Here is a 23,986-nt window from a genome sequence, read left to right as displayed (position 1 = left end):
CAGTGGGACGGATGTCAGATCTACACAAAGGTTTGTTATAGCAGCATCAGTTCTGGGAAACATTAATTGCCCACTGCAGCTACTTCTCCCTCTTAAAATAAAGCTGGTCTGCCAGCACTGTAACTGCATGCAAAGTTGGGTATACACTGGTTTATCTATTTGCACAATGCTCATGTGTAGATACGGCCTTAACAAACACTTAAGTGTCCCAGTCATCCCTGCAAGTGAGACTGCAGAGGTGCCTTAAGAATTCACTTAAAGAGATTTATCAGTAAAAACAAGAAAAAGAAGGCATGAGGTTTTTGCCACTTTAATCTTTCCTCTGAAAAGTGGGTTTTTACAAGAACAGGGCCCTGGTAAGATAGCTTGAAGTGCCTCTCTGAGCTGTAAAAAAGGCATTTGGGTGATACCATCACTCTTAAACCTTTCCTTTTTTAGTAGCTACTGAAGCACATTTGCATTTTGGCTTTGCAGTAAAAGTATCGAAGTGATGTGGAACGCTTTCTCCTCCTCTCTCCAATTAAACGAGCACAATTAAAATGACCTCATTGCTCAAGAAGGACATTGATGAATTTGCTCTGAGCGCTGTGGCCAATAGATGTTGATCAAAAATCATGATACATTTTATCTGCAGAATGCAAAATGTGTCATAGACTTTTGAAACGTCTAAAATGTAAATATTGTTTCAATGCGTCAAATTGCTTGAGTGTACAGGAAAGCACAGCATAATTGTTAAAAACGTTCTTCCATGGCATTCTTACTTTTGAAATGAGTGTCAGTTTGAAAGTCCATTGATGTTACTGTATTTTAGGCCCAGATTGCTAATACTGTAGAGGATTATAATCAGCATTTTGTTTTTTTAAATAACTTCATTAATTCCTATCTCACGATGTTAACAGCAACTAGCCATATTTTCTGGGCTTTACTGGGTTGCTTCCAAGGCAAATTTACCAGATCCTTCTGGTGAACATGGACGGCTATATAAATCATGGCCTGATAGAACCATGGAATCATTTGAGATGGAAAGGACCCTTCAGGGTCATCCAGTCCAACTCCCCTGCAATGAACAGAGAATCAGGAGTAGCTCCAATAAAGTCCATTAAAAGTACATCAGTGAAATATTAGTATGAGAAGAGATTGAAGGTTTTCCATTTCAGCCATGTTTGTAAGAAAGAGCAAAGAAAAGAAGCATTCTTTGTTTTGGACTTTGCCAGATACCTTAATTCCAAAGAAACGTGGCTGGAATAATTTCTGATGTTCATTAATTAATTAATTAGGTTGTTCATTGGGCTAATGAGAACTGAAAATGAAAATTGCTAGAGATATGGAGAAAAACAGCGAGATTTTTTGTAGGGAATGACCTGAAATGAAAATAATTGCTGAGCATTTGAGTCTGCGTATATGACCACATTTCTAACTGGTGAAACCCGAGCAATACCATAAACCACTGTGGCGACATGCTTGGACATTGCATTCCATGCTGCCTGAGTGGTGATGGTTGGAGAACTGTTAGAAGAAAATGATCAGAGAGAAAAGAAAGGACTAACAGAAGCTATTCAGAAAAGCATGAAAGGGCATAATTAGAAGTAATGAGCTTAAAAGAAAACAAATGCAGATCCAGGACTGGAACACAGACCCCAAACAGCAGAGCCAGAAAAGCTCTGTGACATCTTCTGTCCCAATACTCATCTCCTCCATTGCTCAGCCTGTCCTTGCCATAGCAGAAAGGGCTGTGGTTGGGAAATGGGTTGAAAGCAACCACAGCTAGCAATTCAGAGCAGGATTCACAAAGGGATTTCTGTGCCCAGTTCATACTGAAATCAGGGGAAGTCAAAATCCAAAAGTAACTTCAAATCTGGGGCGTTGGCTGCTGGCCAGGTTTATTTAGGTCAGTGTTGATCTGTTGGCTTCTAACTTGTTACCATCCTGAACAATTGCTATTGTTGTATATTTTTTCCTTGCTGTGTCAGTATTTATTCTAGTTTATAGCCCTTTGAAAGTGCTCTGACAGACATGGGCTTTTTTTTCACCGTCTTCTCTAGTCCTAACTTGCTTTTCTTTCCAGTCTTTGAACCAGAACTGCAAGGATATGTTCACTCATTATTCCTGTTTGTGAAGAAACATATAATCTAATGAGTTCACCATGTAAACCTCGAACAGATATGTTGAAGATTAGTCTCTTCAATAATACCAGTCTTAGCTTGGCTATCAGTATTTTATGGATTTTTTAGCTGTTCATTTGTTTGGGGTGAAATTACTGTCTCCCATTTTTTATTGTTATTATTGCTATCATTATCTTCATCTTTGGGAAAAATAAAATAACACCAATCCCTAACACTGAGTAGGTGCTAACTTAAGAGCAGTTAGATGTAACCATCTGTCAACTGATCATCGAATAAGAAAAAGACAACTCTGGAAAAAGGAAGTATTAACAGAGTGAATAAGTAATTCCACTCTCATTGTCATGACACATTCTCTACCATTTGGCATTTGCTGTAGTGGAAATTCCTCTCCGCCTTTGTGTTCCTGAGCTTTGAGATTTCAGCAGCAGGCCCTTGGCCCCCACTCCCTGCCAAGGCTGCGACTTTCATATTCCTTTTCCTGTGGATTACAAAACAGGATATTATTGTTAAAACAAACAGAAATTGCTGCTCGCTGCTTCTAATCTGGAACCGTGGGGGAATGAAAGCTCTGCAGTTCTGCCTTCGTTAAGCAGTTCAGGCTGAGCGTGGCTCCTGTTCAGCTACTGTCAGGTGGAGATCAAACGCTTTTCATTGCCAATCACCAATGGTCTCGATAGATAACTCTGCAATTTTCTGCTCCTCCTTTGAAATTTTAGTGACTGAGAGGTGAACTTAAGCTTCAAACTTTTTACCAGTATGTTTGATGGTAAAGAGAGGATCATTTATAAACCAGAGGCAGTTTATGATACAGACTGAACTTAAGCTATTTTTCTGTTCTGCAAACATTGCCGCAGGCTATTTCAGCAATGGGCAGAAGGGTTGCTGTATGCTGTTTTCTTGCCTTTTTCCTGTGGGTGATGTAGAAGGTGTTAAAATACATGTATTTGCCCCTTCTGCAACTGTCAACTAGGAATATCCTATCTGTTTGATTTAAAATAAGAACAACATGATGCCACAAACCAGAACTCGTGTTGATCATGAAACTAAGGCACGAGAGTCTAGGGTGATGCCCCTGCAAGAGATGCAGATATGAGAAGTCATCTATTTTTTATCATGTTATTTAGCCTCTTTCCCACAGTATCTGATAACCTTCCATCATGAAAGAACTTTTTTTGTTATCCACAGATCCCTCAAAGGCTTGTGAAGAGCAAGCTATACTTTTGACGGATCGAAATGGGAATATATTCATTTACTCCTGCTCCAGCTCTTGCAGGAAGAGTCTGGTTGAGCAAGGAATATATACTGGGACTTCTATTTCATGGCTTCAGTATGCACCTCCAAACTTAATTCACCTTTTTACTCTCCTCTTTTGGGTTATGAGGGTGATGTGCAAGATCTGTCCAAGGGAGGTTCATGCTGAAAATCAGGAAAAAGTTCTCTGAAAGGGTGGTGAGACACTGGCACAGTCTGCTCAGGGAGGTGGTGGAGTTGCTGTCTCTTCAGGTGCTCAAGAAACATGGAGATGTGGCACTGATGGACATGAGCTAGTGGGCATGGTGGGGACGGGTTGGGGTTGGACAAGATGATGTTAGAGGTCTTTTCCAACCTTAATGATTCTGTGATTCTATGATTCTATTAGTAGTGTGGGAAGCATTCAGTCGTGTTTACTAGTCATCTCCCATTTACCAAAGTGGTCCTTTTGCTTCAGTGAGGCCAAAATTGCAAGTTGCCATACAACAAGGTCAGAGACTGTGCTCTTAAGGACTGCACAGATCAGTTTCCAGACAGCAGCAGGGACTGTGTTTGAGGCTTGTCAACTGCTAGCTGCTCACTTCCAAACATGAATTAGCTCCATCTTCCATTTACATCCAGTGGATGCATGCAGCTTGTTTTCACTAAGAAGCTGTTCTCCAGGGAGTACAGTTCCATTCAGTATCACCAGGCAGGCCACTGGAGCCAGTTGGGTGTCTAGGAAGGCACAGTCCTCCTACAGGTCCTGACCTGGGCATGTGTCCATCTCAGGATGTCTTAGGTTGTATTCAGTCTGAAAAGAGAAGAACATACATTTGCATTCCTCCATGAGGACACTCCCTCCATTGACAGACTTAAAAAGCAAACCAGGCTTGGAAAAAGCAAACAAACCAAGATTCAAGTGTAGTGAGCTCTAGGGTGTGCACTTTTGGGAGAGGCACTCAGGGTGTGGGTAATGATCCAGTGGCTGCTTGAGGGCTTTTGGGAATAGGCTCAGCCTTGTGATAAACACATCAGTGGTTCCCAAGCACAGACAATAGATGCATGCTGGTGGATAGCAGATGATATGTTTAAAAGTTGAATCATTTGATTGGTTTAGTAATGACCAGGACAGCTTTGCTCTCAAACTGTGGTGGCTCTGTGGGTCAGTTTGCCAGCCTTTGAATGCTTTGTTAAATATATTAATCAACATGCTTCTCTGGACACTGAGTAAAAGTAGTAATAGAAAATGAGGAAACTTTTCTTATATTTTGTTATCATCTCCAATAAGGACCGAAAGATACGTTTCTAACTTCTGAGGAATGTGTTGGACAAATCAACACTTTTGTTATTTCTTCTCTATGGGCAAACAGAGAAACTCAGGACTGTCCATTAATCATCTACATAAAACAGTGAAATCAACACACTCTCAGAAAACCAGACAAAAATTAAGGAAATATAGGCTCTAAAATGACATAGAAATCAAGCATCACTTGGCAGCAAACCTTACTCGGGAAAAATAGGAAGATCACAGCTGAAAAACAGACTCAGGTCTAAGACAATATAAACATTCAGAGTCATACTATGTATCATGTGACTGAAACCTTGTCTGAGAACTGAAGTTACTGGGAAAATAAAGCAAGTTGTATAGAATAAGCAATATTTTATATCACTGACCAGTAGTTAGAAATTTGGTATCATGCTTATATTTTCCTGTGCTTCAAGATCACAGTAATGTTTTAGCCAAAAACATCTGAGACCACTGTTAGAATTTTTCATCGGCTTAACATACCATATACATTGTTAAAATGTCATTCTAAGCCCATTTTCTGACTTTACCCTGCAAAAGGATTAACTTGTCTTTAGAATGCTAAAAATGCTTAAACTACTTGATATTAGATAAGAAGGTTTAGCTCAGGCTCAAAGAAAGTTGGGGAATTTATTAAGAAAACGTGTATACCTTGTCTTTTCCTTGGTTGGCATGAGTCAACCTCTATATGGAAAGGCTCGTGCTGATGCAGGGTAATTAGAGTGCAGGTCATTTGCAGTCCACTTGCCAGGTATTTGATATTACAAGCAGATGAAAATTGATTCAAATACCAGAGTAGAGAGCCCTAATACAAATACAAATCCCATTGCCCTCTGTAGTTGGAAGCAAAGTGAATGTGATCCATGCATCACTCACATATGTGGATGATGTGAAATTATCATTTACTTGCTGTGTGCCAAAGATTGATTCTGCCCAATAGTTACTACGTGGCCCCAGGAGATGCTTAGGTCAATCTACATTTTAGTTTTAGGTGTTTCAGGACAAGCAAAAAGCCTGAAAGGTCTAGGTTTGATACCCAGAATACCCAGTACAGAATACCTTGGTTATTTGATACCAACATGTGTTGTTTCATGGTTCTCCTTCACCCTTAAATGCCATTTTCTTGCAATTCCTTTTTCCTTTGAGACACAAAGAATAAAAAAGAGACTGGCTGTGGTCATGATGTGCTTTTCATCCCAGAGGACAGTCTGATCCCAACCAGTGGACCAGGAGACATGTGCATCCAGCTTGTCCCTTGCCTTGCAGAGGAGATAGGAAATGGTTGCGTGTGTTGAAAGCAAATGTCCCTGTGTACAACCAAGCATTCAGTGAGGTATCCAGTCCTTTTGGCCCTATGTTCAGTCATGTATTCAGAATCACCATGCACATTAAAGATGAGGTAATGCTGGATGCGCAACCTCCTGCATGTACAGGTGGCCCAACCCAAGTTGCTCCCCTTGAACAGTATTACATTTCAGGAGCAGAATTGTAAGAGTATGGAGGAATACCAAATAAAGTATTATTAGTATGATCAGTGAAATAAGGAGAATGAAGATAGTGAAGAGAAGAATTTACTGTGTTTTCAAGGGCGATGATATTTATAAGCTGGCCTAGCAGCATCCATCTCTAGACTGCACATCTATCCCAATGTCTACAGATAATGAAGATGAAGGGAAAAGAAATAGAGGAGAGTCATGGTGGAGCAGTCTGTACTATGGATGGTTCGAGACAGAGATTTTGGTGTCTGTTGCCTGCTAGAAACACACAAACAATGAGAAAATTTCCCAAAGGAAGCTTCGCTTGAAAGTTATAGACTATTGGTTTGCTTAACAACAAAGAGAAAATCCACAGGAAAATCAGAGCACAGCTCTCCTGGCACATCTCTGAAGCCCTCTGTCTCAAACTATGCTGATATTCAAAGCACATTCATCTCCCAACTATGTTCAGGTTTAGCAGTGATCCAAGAAAGCAAGCAAGCCCGGTACTGCTTCACCTGACTTCAGATCTCCTTTTACTATCATTCTGGCAGGGTGGAGATCTCTATGCATGCCGTAGCATACAAACTATTTCTGTAGAAGCAGCTCTCCCTTTTCTGTAGAAAAGTCTCTGTTTTACCCCTCTATAACAGAGTTTTAACATACGAGAGTAAAAGTCACCCTACATTTACCCAGATTATCAAAGTGAGATGAGTTTCAGGTTTCTCACCATAAATAACATGCGTAGAATCAGTTTGTCTCTATTGGACATCTTGAACCTTTTTTCTTAGTGGGGAAAGCAGTAAACTAATTTGCAAACGCAGCAGTCAACTCACCCCCCATAGGGCAGATGGGAAGCAGGTCACACTGGGGTACCCTACCTTGCTCTTCACCTCTGAATATAAGGGGTGCCAGCTTGTCCTTTGTAGTCCCCAACCTGGCACAGATGATGTAAGGGATTTGTGATAGAGCCTGGTAATCTAGGAGCAGAACATCACCTCTCCAGATACTTTTCCTTTGTCCCCTCATTTCATCTGATGCAGCTGGACTCTGCTGGTGCAAGGAGACTAGAGCTCACAGGTGGACCACACTTGGGAACCTGCATACTTTCCAGATTCTTCATTGAAACCAAGCACAAACTGGCTCTTACTAAGGAAATAATTGCTGTCAAAAGCCAAGGGCAATCTCTTCATTGACGTCTGTGGGCTTTCCACGTGTAGTTTGCACATCCCACATAAGCAAGAGGTGAGGTGTAACCAGGTAATTACTCTTTAAACCAAAAGCCCTAGCTGTGCCCAGGAGCAATCAGTCCTATGTGTTATTTACCGCTTCCTCCTTGACTGCCCTTTCATTTCAAGCTTGCTTTGCAACAGCCCAATTGATTCACTCAATTTATGTCATTCGCTCAACGTAGGTCCTGGATTAAAAATAAACCCTCTAAATTACATCCACGTACTTACTGACCATTGTGCTACATGGCACCTCCTGCTTGCTCTGAAAAAAAAATGTTTCCTCCTTCTCTCAGTGTTGTTTAGCTGGAAAAGTCAGATAACTTCCCACACTGTAACAGAAGTGGTGGGGTTGCCTATTAACCTGGACCTTGGTCAAATGCCCCAACATGGCAAGAATGAATAAGGAGGTGAATGCAACACTGCAAAACTCCAAGCATTCTCCCACCCTGAAAGAGTTATAGAAACATTACATAAAGAGAAGGGTAGGCCAAGCATACAATTAATTGCAGCTATGACTGTGAAAATCATACTGGAAACACTCCTACAGGCAGGCCTCAGTCTGAAAAAATGGCATTATCTCCATTTGGCACCAGTGTGCATGTCCAAGTGATAATTCTCTGCAGAGCTCACATCAACAGAGAGAGCACAGTTGCTGCAAAAGGGCAAAGGACCCTGAAAAACCAGAAGGAGTTTCTCAGCATGGAACTGAATGAGTCAAAAGCAAGCCAATGGTATGTATGGAAAGGAAAAAACAAAAGGGCCTCTTTAAGGGAAATGAAAGGCGCAGGCTTTAAGGAAGGCAAGGGCTTTAAGAAATGGAAAAGTAAGGGTTAAAGTGGCAGTTCCACCAGGGCTTGTTCTGAGAAAATAGAATCCTGTGAATGACTCATCTTGCCCATCCTATGGCATTTCTCACACACCCATCTAGATAACCAGATTCTCCAAAGTGCTTGGAGCCCATTTCCAAGTGCTAAACTAGCTAAGGTCTCAAAAAATCTCGTCTCCAGCATTTAATCCTTGTGGCTGGATACCTGATGGTCAAGCTGAGCCAGGACTGGAACTTCTTGTCTTTTTGGTGAGACTTTTGCTCACAGTCACTGGGGGTGGCAGAAGCCAATGTCATAAAGGAAGACAGTAATCAGTAGAAAATAGATTTTAAAAGACAGCAGCAACCTTTTCCTTAGAAACTTCTTGTTGGCTTGTTTATACTCAGGAGAAATCACAGTCAAGGAAACAAAATCTTCTGGCTTGGGACCTATGACTCCAAATGCAATAGAACTAGGATGGTGATAGTGAAAGGCATTGGTACAGGAGCTCAGAGCTGCAGGGAGGTGAGCTGCGGGTGGCAGCCGCCCTCCATCAGCCTGTTCGGCTCCTCTGGGAAAAGCCCTGCAGCTCTCTTCTCTTGCACCTTTCTTCCAGCTTTCTTCATGTCAGATTTCTCCCCGATAGACAGGTGTGACCCCAGTCCGGGGGCGGGCACAAGGAAGGAGCTCAGCTCTCAAAATTTCCTCCTTTTTAACTCAGAAAGAGCCTGCTGAGTCTGTTTGGTGCATAAATCGAACTCCTGATTATGGTGGTTTCACCTTGCATTAATACCTACAAACAGGGGTGGTTCAGTTGGTGCCAGGCAATGTTCAGATGGTGTAGTATTAATCTCTTTTATCAACACATACACACATTGTGGGTCTAGAACACAGCCCAGCCTGGGAAAAAGGGTTGTGCACATGTCCCAGGGATTTCTGACGGCTGCAGAAGCTCCTTGGAGACCAGGAGCCCCATTTAGTCCAGAAATAGTTTTGCTGGACTCTCAGCATCACTGGACTAACTGTCCCTCAGCAAATTTACACCATAACTTTTAAAAGAGAAAAGGCATCTCCTAAACTTGGAAGGTTTTCTCCATACTCAGAACAAGGCAGTTTGATAAAGCTCAAGGGAAGTTTTCTGTAGCTAACGTAAAAACATAAGCAAATCTATGCCTGTTAACAAAGGACAAAAGAGCTACACAAAAAGACACAGCTATTTATAATCAGTAAAATTCTATAAATGATTTTTATCTCTGTTGATACCTGATTATTTTTTTTTCCTGTTAAAAAGGGTCACAACTCAAAGCTAATTCAATGAGAAATGCCAGTAGAATAACTGCTCTGTTAATGTAAAAGCAGAATGGTTAACTATGTTACTGGATATTTTTAAGCACCCAGATTTCATTAAAGAAACATTCAAAGGCAAAATAAAGCATCAGTCATCAAATGTTTGTGGATAAATGCACCAGCTTATTGCACTGAGCAATGAAATGGTTTTTTGGGGGGGTGGGAATTTGCAAGTGAGTAATGGCTTCTTTAACACTAATGTGGCTTAATTCTGAATTAAATCCTTGTCCTGCAGACAGAGGCTGTCACAGAGATCAGTATTACTTCATCTCCTATTTTTTTCTTCATTTAATGTCATTACAGTAAGCTCAGTACTCCAGAAACATTTGCTGTTACCCAGACTGTATGTATTAACAATAACTACTTTATTCTCCTCTGAAAGAATGCCCAGTATTCCCAGTGCATTAAAATATAAATTAGGGAAATTTCAAAATATCCCATTGGAACCAACAAAAGAACTGTACAGTTAAATCAGCTCAGAACTGAAGGTTTGTCTTTAGAAAGGGCTGAACTCTCCGAGAGAAAGTCTGTTAAATTCTAGTGGCCATTCTGAGATATTTAAAAGCTGTATTTTGCTCAAAGAGAGTCAAAAAGAAAAACAGTAGCTTCCACCTTAAAATGTAGAACTAATGAAGGATGTACATAATATTGTTGGCCATGATAGCCAAAGCACTTTAAATGCAAGAAGGCCAGCTAAAATTCATAGAATCATAGAATGGCTTGGGTTGAAGGAGACCTTAAAGTCCATCCAGCTCCAACCTTTGCCATGGGCTGCTTGCCCTCCACCAGATCAGGCTGCCCAGGGCCCATCCAACCCAGCCTTGAATATCTCAAGGGATCTAAGCTTGGATTGCTAAAAGGAGATGAAAGAAAACTTTAAAAGAGGTTGTAGCAATCTGTTCCATCTGACCCTCCTCTGAACAGGCTAGATTTGGAGAAGACAGTCTCCAGAAGGTCCCTTCCAACCTCAGCTATGCTTATTTGGATACATCAGTGCAGCCATCGTTAGATCGGAACTTCTTCCTGAGCTTCACAGAAAGCACAGAGGGGAGAAGAAACAATTTAAAAAGAACTGAGCAGGCCTGTTGTCATTTTGCTTGCTGAAAATTCTAAATGTGGGGTTTCTATCCCATCCCAGTGTTTTTATTTCCCCTCTATTTTCATTCTACTACTACAGAAGAAGGAGGGAAATAAAAAGGACAGGGGGAAAAGCTTATCATCTTTTCTCAGCTTATCTTAAATGTTTCTGAGAAATAGCTGTATTATCAGCATCAAGAGCTAATATTCACTAACCCAATGACTTCTTTGAATATCCCGTCTTCTAATCAAGGACTTTCTAGATAAGGGCCATGTGGCATCACCCATAAGGTAATTGCTGAGAGTATCCATCCACTCAAAGACACCTCTTCCCCATTCTCTATTCCCAAGTAAAATGGTCACAAGTCCACACTAATGGTGATAGCCTAGCATACCTTTAGCACAATATTTTGGTCTTTCAGCAGAAAACATGAGCACATTGTCCTCTGCCTGCTGTTCCCAGTGCCAAAAGTGTGGTTGGAATCCACCTTACCTTCTCCAGGAGGAATTAAAAATTACCTTGTGAGAGGTTATAATCCTCTGCCAAGTGAAAGAGTCAGGATTAACCAGAGTAACCTGATTGATCTCTGTGTGAGGTTTCGCTGAATGAAGCTCTGGTTGTTTTCCACTGCGGCAAGCTGCAAAGCAAGGTAATTTGTGGGGTGCTCTCAGGGACGAGTTTGTCTAAGAGCCATTCTGCTCAGGACACCGTGCTCCCAAATCAAAAGCATGATGGGATGCTGAAGGAAAAATCTCACGGAGAATGCATCAGTCAAACAAATAGTAATGATACATAAAAAGATACATTTTCCAGGTGCTGATCCTAGCCAAAACACAAGATCTAGAGCAATGTATGCCTGGTTGTGTGAGTGCTGTTGGAAGTACTGTTGGATCTATCTGAAAAGGATCTTCTAATGCTCCCCAAAATCCTATGTTAACAGTAGCTGGGGGGAGTGTGTGTGGAGGGGGAGGCTATGGTGAGCATCTACAATGTTTGATACACATGAAAACTTCCTTACTTCCATGGAATTAGATATTTGCCTTCAGTACTGGTTGTAAACTATTGTATAGTGTGTCTGTGTTTTGATTATCATGAAAATTATACCCTGGGGTCATCAGCACTGCGGTTCTCTGAATGTTTCACTGAAGAGGTGAATGAAATCATCTCTGGCAGTCTGGTTTGTACAGTGGCTGTTTAGGCAGTACATAAACAGGATCCTTTTTATTTACGTCAGTTGCATAAAACCAAAATTCATTTGAAGGATTTGCATGTTTGCAGGCCTAATCATGTTACCACAGCACACATTTGCAAATTTGCCCTCTGTCAGTTGCTGGAATCTGGAAATCTGATTGTTGCAAAAGGCATCACTGGGTGCCAGAAGGAGGGAGCAGGTAGGAGTGCAGTTGAGGCTGAGAGAAGGCATATGAGCCCATCCATGCCAGCAATGGAAACACCAGCTGAACAGCAATTGGCTGCAACTGGTCCATTGTTCTGGTTAAGCAAATAATACCAGCTTCCTGAAACTCTGAAAGCTGTACATGTAAACTGATGCTTCACGCACCCCAGCTTTTATTGCTTAATTGTTTGTACGTACGTGTTCAGACACACAGATTGTTTAAATCAAGAAACAGTAAAGAGGGATGTCTTTTCAGAAGTGCTGAGCTTTCATTGAATTTCAGTCTAGCGCTCAGAATTTTCCAGGGATCCTGAGAGAGGTGGTTGAGTCACCATCCCTGGAAGTGTTCAAGAACCATGGAGATGTGGTACTGAGGGACATGCTTAGTGGGTATGCTGGGGGTGGGTTGGTGGTTGGTCCAGATGATCTTGGAGGTCTTTCCAACCTTAATGACTCTGTGATTCTATGATATTTCCCGTGATGAGATTACAGGCAAAGTTTCAAAATGAAACTACAGTTACTGAAATCCACTGAAACACAGGTATATCTTCACTAAACACTAGCTGAGTTTCTCACCTAATATTATCCTAAATATCCTCCAGAGCAGATTCTTCTCATCTGAATCTAGCAGAGCTTTTGTCCTTGCCACCTGATTTACATGGAGGTTTGATTTAGCATCCCTTGGCTCCACTTCCTTCCCTCCACTAACTTTGCACAACCTGCACAAGTAATGTAATATTTGAAAGCCGATGATACAACTAAACTTCTATCTACACCCCAGGGATAACCTACACATTCCCCCACAATTTCTTAAGAAATGATCACAGCCCTGCTTACTTTATTTGAGCACGGTGGCTCGTTGGACTGTGTATGTAGGCAGGGAAGGAGGGAGGAACAGCCTCAAGTGTGCAGTCTCACGCTGTGCTGGATCACACCTGAGCCAAGGCAGAGAGTAGGCAGGGAAGGAGGGAGGAACAGCCTCAAGTGTGCAGTCTCACGCTGTGCTGGATCACACCTGAGCCAAGGCAGAGAGCAATCACAAAGCCAGCCCTGCAGTGGGGATGTGCTTCCACATGCAGTTCTGAAGGAAAGGTTTTGCTCGTTGGGTATTTCATTCTTTAAGTGCTAAATAAAGACTAGCATAAAACAACATGTTCAATAGGAATGTTTTAATAAGCCCCTTTGCTGTAGGTTATTACATTCACCCTCCTTTCTATGCTTTCATATGGATTTTAGCTTTCACTGGGGGCAGTGTCTGGAATACATTTCTTCTTTTAAGGAAAGACTGTGTTGAGTAAGAGAAGGATAAACTACACAGTTTGGTGTAACTGTGGTTTTTGCATTCTATATCACAGTTAATTCATTGTTTAATGTGAGGCTTTAATTCACTTGTCTTCATCAGTGAGCTACTTTGTGTCCATATGCCTAATAAGTGTTATTCTGCATTCAAACTAATGGGAAAATAGAAAGTACTTTAACAGTGCAGCTGATCTAACAAAAAACACATCTGAGGTGGATTAACATTTCAAAGGCACTATTTACTCAAGTGAGCTGTCTTCATTATGATCTAAAGTTGGGGGGGGGGAGGACTGAAGAAGAAACCTTGAGTAACATTTTCATTATGACTGCTGAGAAAACTGTTAGTGAAATAAGCCCAAGCGAATGATAAAAACTCCTCGTACTTGAGCCTGGAGATAATTAAAGCTATTTTACCATGTGTCAGTGAGAACAAATGAAAACTGGTAGAGACAAAGGATAACACAGCACTGTAAATACTCTGACAAAGAAATAATATTGCTTGCTATAAGCATGGCCTGTAAAAAAAATAAAATAAAAATAAAAATAATAAAAAAAATTACCAGAAAGCATAAAGAACAGGCTGAACTGTATCAGTGTGTTTTTATGGGAGACATATGGCTCATTCTCACTTCTCAAAAATGTGTGGCTCTGGTACCAGGCAATTGTTTGACTACAGAAATACTAGCACAACTTTCTCTTTAATTGAGCTAAAAAACACCTCAACCTCCCAGTGCCAGACAGGCAAGTTTTTTTTTTTTTTTTTGGTGTTTTGTTTTGTTTTTTAAAAACAAAATTCTTCCAATATTTCATTAAAACAAACAAACAAAAAAAGCAACAAACAAACAAACAAAACAACTTGCTCCGTTTACAGCTGTTCCTTCACTCTCTACATCTGATGGGGAAAGGAAGCAAGCACCTGCTTACATAGTCAAAGCCAGCATTGCTTCTCCCAAGCCAGCTGGCCAGGATGCCATGCTGGGTATGTACTCCTTCCTCTCCAGAGATCAAATGCATCAAGCCCACTGTGAGAGAGGCCTCTGCCAGCCCAGGATCCAGGGCCCAGCTTTCTACAATTCCACAGCTGTGGAATCTGGCTGCAGAATAGCCTTCCTGCTGAAGAATTCATCAATTTTGCTCAAAGGAATGGAAAGAGTAACTCACAGTGTTAAGACCCAGGGTATCCAGGATTAAGGTAGCCTTACTGACTGAACACTGTATGTTGGACTCTCATGATAACAATGGATCTCGGGGTTTAGACTTGTCAGTATAACCTAGTTATTTTGATTGCTGAAGCTTTTCTCCCTTCTGCAGTGTGCACATGACAGGTCTATGTAGATGTAGGATGCCTACAATAGCACTGTCCCTTCCAACTGGCTACACTTAAAGAGCAACCACTCCACTATCAGATCCTGCACATTCACTCTTGCTCCCCTCTTGGCTGTGGTGCTCTTGATGTACATACCTGGATGGTCTTTGAGGGGGTACCACACTGTAACGTCAACAACAGTCCATGGTCAGAAGGCTAACAGAGTTTTGCAAGCAGAACCAGTTGGTCTTTGAGCTATTCAGTGGGCTGTCTGACAAACATCTGTCAGGAACACACTGCAAAGTTCCCCATGAGTGGGACTATTGATTAGAAAAGCCTATTTTGTACTACAGGAGCAGAGGAAAGAAAGGGAGCCACTGCAGATATAGGTGGATATGTTCACATCACAGATTCAGAGGTTACAGCATAAGAATGATCTCCCCTCTTGGCTGAAGGATATAGATTATCTTTCTAAGGCAGGTATGTCCAACCCACAGCCCTCTGACCGCACATGACCCAGCACAGCTCTTACTGAGGCCCAGCCCAACCTCAGACATACACCCATCACTCAGCAGCCACCAAACACTGGTGTGCATTTGGCACTGTCAGGGCTGAAACCAGGACATGGGGAGGGTGAAGTGCAGCGCTAACTCAAGTTCTGGCAAATAGTTTTATACATTTTGATTCATTGGCTAAATGTGGTGTTGAGATCAGCAAAAAAATATGCAGCCATACTTTCTGTTTTCATAAATGAACTTTAATGAATATGTTTCAAGATTGCTGGAAAAATCACCTTCATTTTCAACATAATACATAAATACATCACTTGCAAATTTTCAAATGGAATATATAGAGCTGCAATCAAGATATCCAACTCAAAAATTGGATCATGGCTCTTTACTAGACTATTATAAGGCCTCTCTCAAGCAATGAAAGATATCCCTAACTTCACAATCACATCTTATTCATGTACAATAGCAATGTGCATTTGAACATGAATGTGAACAACTGTTTTCAAGGATGAAGCAAAGGAAGAGTAAAATGTCATCAAAAACCTCTAACAAACACCTTGAGAGCTCAGTAAGAATTGCAATCACTTCAATCAAACCAGCCTGAGCCATTAGTTTCACACACACACACACAAAAGTTCAAATATCCCACTGGTTTTATGACTTGTTGCTCTTTTTTTTTTTTTTCATGTTTTAATTAAATATATATATATATTTTAAAAGAAGTTTTGTTACTGATATACATTTACTATGTTATATATTTTTTATTCGGCCAAAAGGTTGGACACTTGTGCTTCTATAAGGCTTGCTGCTGTTGTACTGACACTGAAGACCAGAGAGTAGCTGCAGTGTGAAGGAAGGAACATTCTTTGTAATTATGTTAATTACAGACCTCTGGCAATGGACACTGGAAATACACAACTTACCACTGTACTTTTGGAAGGAGATGCTTGAGATAGCTACGATCTCTACCAAAAACAGCATATGGACTATCTCCCTTGCAATGTAATGCTAAAGGTGCACTTGCCTGTCCAGGGGTGATGAATTTCAGAGGATAATGTCCACCTTCTAGATCCATGTGTGGATCCCCACAAACTGGTGGCCTTCTGATGAATATCCAACATCCTGTCAGCTGGCATTCAAGACACATGCCCACATCTACTGCAACAGGGAGGCCATAATTTAGTGGGCAGCCATCCGGCTCTTCTACTCATATGTCAGTTTAGTGGAAAATGCTGAGGTCATGCAGTTGCAGCCTCAGGAAGATGGAAGGCCTAGGGCCTAGCACAGTGGAAATATGCCTGACACTTCCTATTGCAACAGCTGTGGGCATGCATCTCTGACAACATGTCAAGGTCAATATGGCCACTATGAAGTATTTTCTCATTTTTACAAGAACTTTATGAAGCAAAAGGTTTTGGCACATCAGATTTAGACTTACAAATGAAGACAAGTTTGTCAAAAGATAATGGTTTCTCTAAGTTATCTGGGATTCAGTTGCTGGAGTGAACTAAAGTTGCAGGCATTGAAATGCAACTCCTGATTCCACACATAAAATGTAACTGGTAGGCAACAGACTCAGCTTCAAATCCTCTGGGTTTCTGTAGACTCGGTTGTCTCTTGAATATGATCAGTTGTTCTCAAAAAAGCCAAAAATGCATATATAAATTTAAATGTATTCTAAAATGACGAAGAGCACTAAATCAATAACCCACTGAACAGCTCTAAACTCAGGTCATTTTCTATCTGGTTGTCCCTCTTCTATGCTTTTCCCAAACTGGGCCAGGCTCTTGGGACCAGGCGCTGCTGTTGTGTTCTGTGGTCAAAATCTGGTGTGCTGAGATCCTTTTCTGTGACCATATTCCTGTAGCCTGTAGCAACAGCTGCAGAGATAATGAGAAGACCAACAGCAAAGAAGACAGGTAGAATGTATTAAATTATTTTTCCATTTCTCTATAGGTTTTAACTGCTTTCAAAATGTTATTTATTTACCACTATTATTTATTATGTGAGCTCCCTCTTGTGTCCCATTTTGCACCTGTGTAATACTATTGTTTGGCTGCAGGCCTTTTCTTTGTGGGTGAAAAATCTCTTTAATTCTTTTAATAAGTAGCTCATTCTTATCAGTTCTCTTTTTCTTTTTGAAACAAATGTATTGCCTTAAAACCAAAATGAAACTAAAAGAAAAGAAAAACACAACATCAAACAACTGAAAAATTCAACAAATAACAAGGAAAATGTAACACCAGCATTTAGTGCTATTCTCTGCTTTTAATAAGGTCCAGTTTCAGATGAAGGCAATCAGTGACAAATAGGAATCAATGACAAATATTGTGTTGAGTTCAGAGAAGGCTTGACGTGAAAAGGAGTTTCACCTATGATCCAAAAATCCCACACAGGGTATTTACGTAGCTGAATTATACAGAGCCAAGTTACACCATTAACCTTGCAACTGTCGACATGTGAGCACAAGTGCCTATGCAGCAGGGCTGAGACCTTTTGGATCATATTGCTTACCCATACTCCCGAGAGCAAATTTTTAAATGCTGGGAAAAAAGCAGAAAACTTGGCATTGGCTAAAGTTTACATACACCTATTGGTCTTTGGAATGACTGCTTTACCCCCAAAATGACTCATACAGTCACTGTCTTTGATCTGATTGCATTTGTTATTATCATTATTAATGATAATAATAGTGCTGCAGTCATGCCTCAAGGTTTCAGCTGAGATCAAGGCTCTGTTTTGATAGGCACTGAACTTGCTGAGGAGACAAATCTTGCCCTAAGGAGCTTACACCTGAGCTGAAGAAGACAAATGCAGGCAGGAGGGAGTATCTTTAATTCTCTCTTGAAGACAGAGAGGTTAAATGATTTGCTTGAGGCAGAGGGAGCACAGTCTGTGCCCAAAGCCCTTGGCAGGCAGGGGGCCAAATGGAGGCACACCTCTCCTTTGCTGTCTTAAGTGCCTTGAGTGGTGCCTATGCAGAGGGACTGCTAGCAGCCAGTGGTGCAGTACATGATCCCAACAAAGCTGGAAGGATTGCAAGAGGGACGTGCTCAGCACTGGATGAAGGTAGGGGTGAATACTCAACTGCGTGCCCACTTGCATGGCAGCTCCACCATACTTACTGCTGCAACACAAAACCACCAAACCTTTCCCTATCCAGGGATTTTGAGTGATACCAAACCTTCAGGCCAGAGCCTGAAGAAATGAGCTTGCACAGATCTCTGCACTGCTTTGGCTGCTGGCACTCAAATCAAACTGGAGGGATCTCTATGTGAGCTCAGAGCAGTTGTATGACTCCAGCTGGACACTGGCAGCAGAGGTGAAAATGTACTCAGTTATTATCAGTGTTCTTGGTCAGATCTTTCAGGGGGGCAGAGGGGGTGAAGCCTGAAATTAGACCCCTCTTGATACGTTTTGGCACTTATATACATGACCTGTTTTTGCAAGAGTGCTGACAGCCGTTGGTATGGCAACTGTGATTACTGGAAATTTCCAGGGGCTTGGCTTTTGGAAAGCTGGCCAGTTATCTGGGTGCCAACATTCAGGTTTAGAAGCCTAAATTTAGACACCTATTTATTTATTTAATTATTTAACTCCCAGTCATGGCTATTCATTTATGAAATATTGATCATGAGTTTAGACACGGGTAGGAGACAAGATGTAAACATGGGGCTCTCCAACAGCATCCAACCTCTATAAGGAGCCAAGGGTAAAATATGCTACAAAGACCCATTTGATTTAGCAGTGAGAGAAAAAAAAAAAAAGGTGCAAATACAAAAGAGTACACTCAAAAATAACTGTATATCTGAAAGTACTTTAAATATCCACCAATACCCCCTAAAGACAGTGATTTCCTGTTGATAGGAGTTTTAAGGGCACCTCAGCTGGGGACAGGCTGATCCACTGAGTTTAAGAATGTTTCTCTGTATGGCTGTATAAACCTTTTTGGGAGTCTGTTTGTTTCCTGCTATGCCTTATGGCAACAAATCCCACAGTTTAATATGTACTGTATGCACAGTAGATAGTTGGAATACTGAGCGTAAACACTAAGCTTCTGAACTTGCTAGAGTATCTGGAATATGAGTGTTCATTAAGTGCTATACCATGGGATTGTTTCTGATACTTATTTCCTTTCAACATGAAATGCTGACAAACTTCTGCAAATTCAGTTAATTTAAGCATACTTATTTTCTGGATTAATTAAATTCATTCTAAAGCAGTCATTTCATAGTTCCCTTTGATTAGCTTCCCTTCTACCTCTGCTTGGAAATATGGGCACTAATTTAGCACACACTAATAAAACTTCAGCCTGAATTTCCATTCTGGTATCCAAGTCAGAATTTGTTCTGGGTGTTTTTATTTTAACTAGTTTACTTGCATTAATTTAATTTCCTTCACGTATGACCCGTCTCTGATGGCATCTTTTAAAGGGATAATATTTAAGAGAAAAACCAAACTGAACATGTATGTGTGCTGATGGAAACAGTAAACAAATGTAATACACACATAGCGTAGAGTCATTAAGGTTGGAAAAGACCTCCAAGATCATCAAGTCCAACCGTCAGCCCTTCCCCACCAGGCCCACCAACCATGCCCCTCAGTGCCACATCTCCATGTTTCTTGAACACCTTCAGGGACAGTAACTCCATCAGCTCCCTGGGCATTCATAAAGGTGTGTAAGAACACATATATGAAAAAATACATGTAACTTAATGTGCATGTGTGGAAATGCGTGGGAAAAGAAACTGCTTTGATAAAACACTAAGAAAAGTACTTTCCCTCTCCGCAGTTAAACCACATCCAGACTGTTTATGCTATCCTTAGAAAGGGGGGTATGCCAATAAACTCTGATGATTTGAGGCCTTTATCCTACCCCAGAGATATCTCTGCACTTCTGGGAGTGCTGCATTATCTCCTGAGGAACTCTGGGATAAAAAGTAGTGGCATATTATAGGGACATGTGGGAGGTAGTCAAGTCACCATCCCTGGATGTGTTTAAGAGCCATTTGGATGTGGTGCTTAGAGATATGATTTAGAAGAGGGTTGTTAGAGTTAGGGTACTATGGTTAGGCTGAGGTTGGACTTGACGATCTTTGAGGTCTTTCCCAACCTGAGTAATTCTATGATTGACATTTTGACAGTTGCTCACCAACAGCAAATCCAAGGCTGTGTTTGCTCTGATTGTCATTCTTGGTCCATCACAGACCAGAGTTTGAAGCTTGTGAGCAGTGGGAATTTCCATTTGTTTCTTAGACATTTCAGGAGCACAAACATTACCTGAACTATCCTCAGTAAACTGCTAAGTAACCAAACAAGTACCAAACAAGTTTGCTAACTTGCTGGACATCAAATCAAAGCAATGGCCTGGTTTTCTCCAAGTCACAGGTTCCAGCACTTTCTAAAATTAATGGGAAATTTAAATGTCATTCCAGCCAGGAACTGGCTGACAGGAGTCTACCAAGATTCAGGAATTAATCCAGAGGAAGTGGATACTTCTGAGAGTGCCTTTATTTTCTTCCAAGATACCCAGAAAGAAATACGTACGCTGGTCTGCTTGATTCCAAAAGGCTGGAGAACACTGCCCAAAACCAATGGAACTGAGAGCAGGGATTAGCCCACACCTGCTTGCTGTTGTGCACAAAGTGGACTTTCATCTCGGTTGAGATTTCTTTTTCAAAATGATTTCTCTTATGCAAGTGATGGTTTTCATGGCAAAGGATGCAGCTCTGTTATATACATTGGTATTTTGAAGGAATAGTTATGTTGCTGTGTGATGCAGCAAAGGAGTGTGAAGTTTTGCATTCCATTATCATAGATACAAGCTTATGCTCTGCAAAGTACAAAACACTACAGTTAATTAACAGCCTCAAACATTTCTGTTTGTGACACCAATTATCAGAGTAAAAAGTCCTCCTGAAGTTCAACATCTTAGGAAAATAACATTAACCATCACCCTGCCAGGCAGGAGGGGAGTCACCATAGTTCAATAGTGGAAGAAATTGACCTCATGAGCAGGGAGATGGTTGGCCCACAAATGGATGTCTGTCTATGTCACCAGAACCTTTGTAGACCTTTACTCTCTATATAACTGTTTTCTCATCTGGAAAATGCTTCAAAATTACAGCATGGTGTTCTGAATAATTTAATTCTTTTTTCTTCCAGTTTTAATGATTAAATCCATTACAATTAGCACATGAAATTATGCACTGAAAAATCCATTTTCTTTTCAATTCAGTATTCCTGTTTAGAAAGATTGTTTCAATTCTAGCTTCACTAAAGTAATATTTTTCTGGTCCGTCCATACATCACCCGACAAAATGCCCTTCTTTTCTCAAATTAAAAGAAATGAGATAAAACTATATTTAAATTATTCAGAAGGAAGTAAGGATAGGAGGACGGTATTTATGACTCTAGTAAACATTAAGCTGTATGTTAATTTCATTGCAGAAATACAGTAAGAAAAATATCCTCAAATATTTATATATATGGAAATAAACAGTGGAGAAATACAGCATGTTTCCTTTTTTCTGTGACTTTTTCTTGTTTACCATCTATTCCCTTGCCTTCTACTGCTCTGCTTTGACTCCAGAAGATGCAAATCAGCAGCCTTGTTTTCTTATTTAAACAGTCTATGTGCAGCCAAGACCTCTGGTTCTGTTAGAGAATGACCATGTGAAAGGGTCAGCCTGTATTCATGCTGCTCAGGAACTGCTGTAGCTCTTGGACCTCAGAGAACTGCAGTATCATGTTTGCTTCCCTCACTCTCCAATAAGGGCTAAAGTTATGCTGGTACTTCACTTGATACCCTCTTGTTCCTGGCTCACAGTGGGAATGGAGCTGTGATTTGTGGCTGTTTTGTCTCATCTCCATGGCTCACAAGTCAGATTGCCCATGGAGGAGTACATGCATGTGTGTGAGGGCACAGAGAGGGGCAGTTGTTCACTGGGAACATGCCCTGAGCCTTCTTTTCCTGAGATGCCACCCCTCCAGTCTTCCTTGTATAAAAGTTCATCCATGCAAGTAAAGGTTGGGCAATCAGCATGTCAGTTTTCTCACACTGGTATGCATCTTTCAAACAAAATCTGCTTGTATTTAAGACTCTTGATTCTGATCATGTTTTACTAAAGTTCTTAGAGTCCTTTCTTCAGGTCTACCACTGCTTATTGCAGTTGTATGTTTTAAACCAACTGCAATGTCTAACATGAAGAAAGTGAAAGATGGAAGGCAAAGAAAGTAAAACTATCTCCTTGTTGAGAGCTGTTTGTTTCAGTCATGGTTAGGTATCACAGACTGAAAGCTGAGGTTAGAACAATGCAAAAGAGAAATTAGTTTCATGTATTTTATTATTATTATTATTAATAATAATAATAATAATGATAATAATAAAGAGTACACTTAAGATTGTGAAAGTTTTCTCATTTCAGATGAAGATTGAATCACGTTTGTACAAGGCACAACATGCTATATCAACTGAAAGTTGCTGGCCTTCCATCATATAGACAGGATTTCTCTCTGTCCTATGCCCATGATCAGGCCAGGTATTAGAAATAAAGCAGCCTGGCTTACAGTCCAGAGTGTTCAAAAGTGTCTGATAGACCATGTAGATACGTGCTATTAACTACTGTCATTATAAAGAGAACAGAAAGATACTTTATGGCTATGTCCAATTATACCTATTGTAAAGACAATCCATCTGTTATGTACTTGGGGAAAAGACTTGCAGCTGTCTTATCTTTCCCATTGCTTGGGCAGCTATAAGACAGTAAATAGTTTATTACTTTGATCTATTCATCTCATTTATTAACAAAAAACGTAATTGTTTGACTAAATGTTTTGCCACTTGAAAGCCAGCATTTAATGTTGTCCTTTTTCCATTTAGAAATTTCCTTTTCTTTCTGTTCCCCTGTTGCCTCTCTGGCTGCTGGAAATGCATAGTTATAATGCCACACCATGCTACAAAGGCATGAAACAGCACAAATACAATGGAGAAACACAAGCACAGAACAGCTTCTCATTTAAACATCCTTGCTAAGTCTCTATGGCTTGAAACCCAGCAATGAAAGCAGACTCACATGCAAAGGAAGGTCTGCCTATTACTTATAGGATGTAGGTCCAAAAAGCTAAATCCCTCTAGGCATGTAAAAACATTCTTATCAAAGGAGCTGTTCATAGGCACTAACACAGTGCAAGGACAACTTGGGTTTTTCCATGATTAATGATAAGTTGGGAGGAATGCAAGGCACACTATGCTCAGGGATTAGCTGTTTATCAAACAAAATATATTGGGAGCTGGGCCAGCTGGAGCTGCTGAGCTACACACATTCATTTGTTAGGTGCTCCTTTCCTCTCTCATTTCATAAGCAAAGGGTGTGTGTGAGTGAACCCTAGCAAAGTCCCTTGAAGAATAACTGTGTACAGAAAGCCTGTTTTGCCTTGAATGTAGTCTCTTCTGTCTTTCAAAGCACCTGGGGTCAAGCTTTTATGAAGACATAATGTCCCCCCTTATTTTTTCCACCAGCATAAACTAACTTTGTAGGCCAAAGTGGTACGTTGTAACTGATATGCTCTCATTAAGGCAATTTACATTGCTATTATTGCTTATTTCCTCTGCTATCCAGCTTCCTAGCGGTTATGCAAATCAGAGATGTGGGATAATTTGTGCTAACAGTAGCTGTTTTATCGGAAAGCCTGTCTTTGAAAAGGTAGCCTATGTACAAATCGTATGTGAAGTCCCAGGCAGTTCAGACACGCAGTGCCAGAGTCCGTCTGTGTATTAAAACTTTGGGATCAGACTTTTGGCTGTAACTAAGGGCACTGATTTCAGTAGGACTGTGCAGGCTCGGACAGCAATTACAACTACAAGCAGATGA

The sequence above is a fragment of the Excalfactoria chinensis genome, chromosome 4 (genome assembly GCF_039878825.1).
Source record: "Excalfactoria chinensis isolate bCotChi1 chromosome 4, bCotChi1.hap2, whole genome shotgun sequence".
Taxonomy (NCBI): Eukaryota; Metazoa; Chordata; class Aves; order Galliformes; family Phasianidae; genus Excalfactoria; species Excalfactoria chinensis.
The sequence above is the reverse complement of the archived record's forward strand: the minus strand, read 5'-3'. Positions refer to the sequence as shown.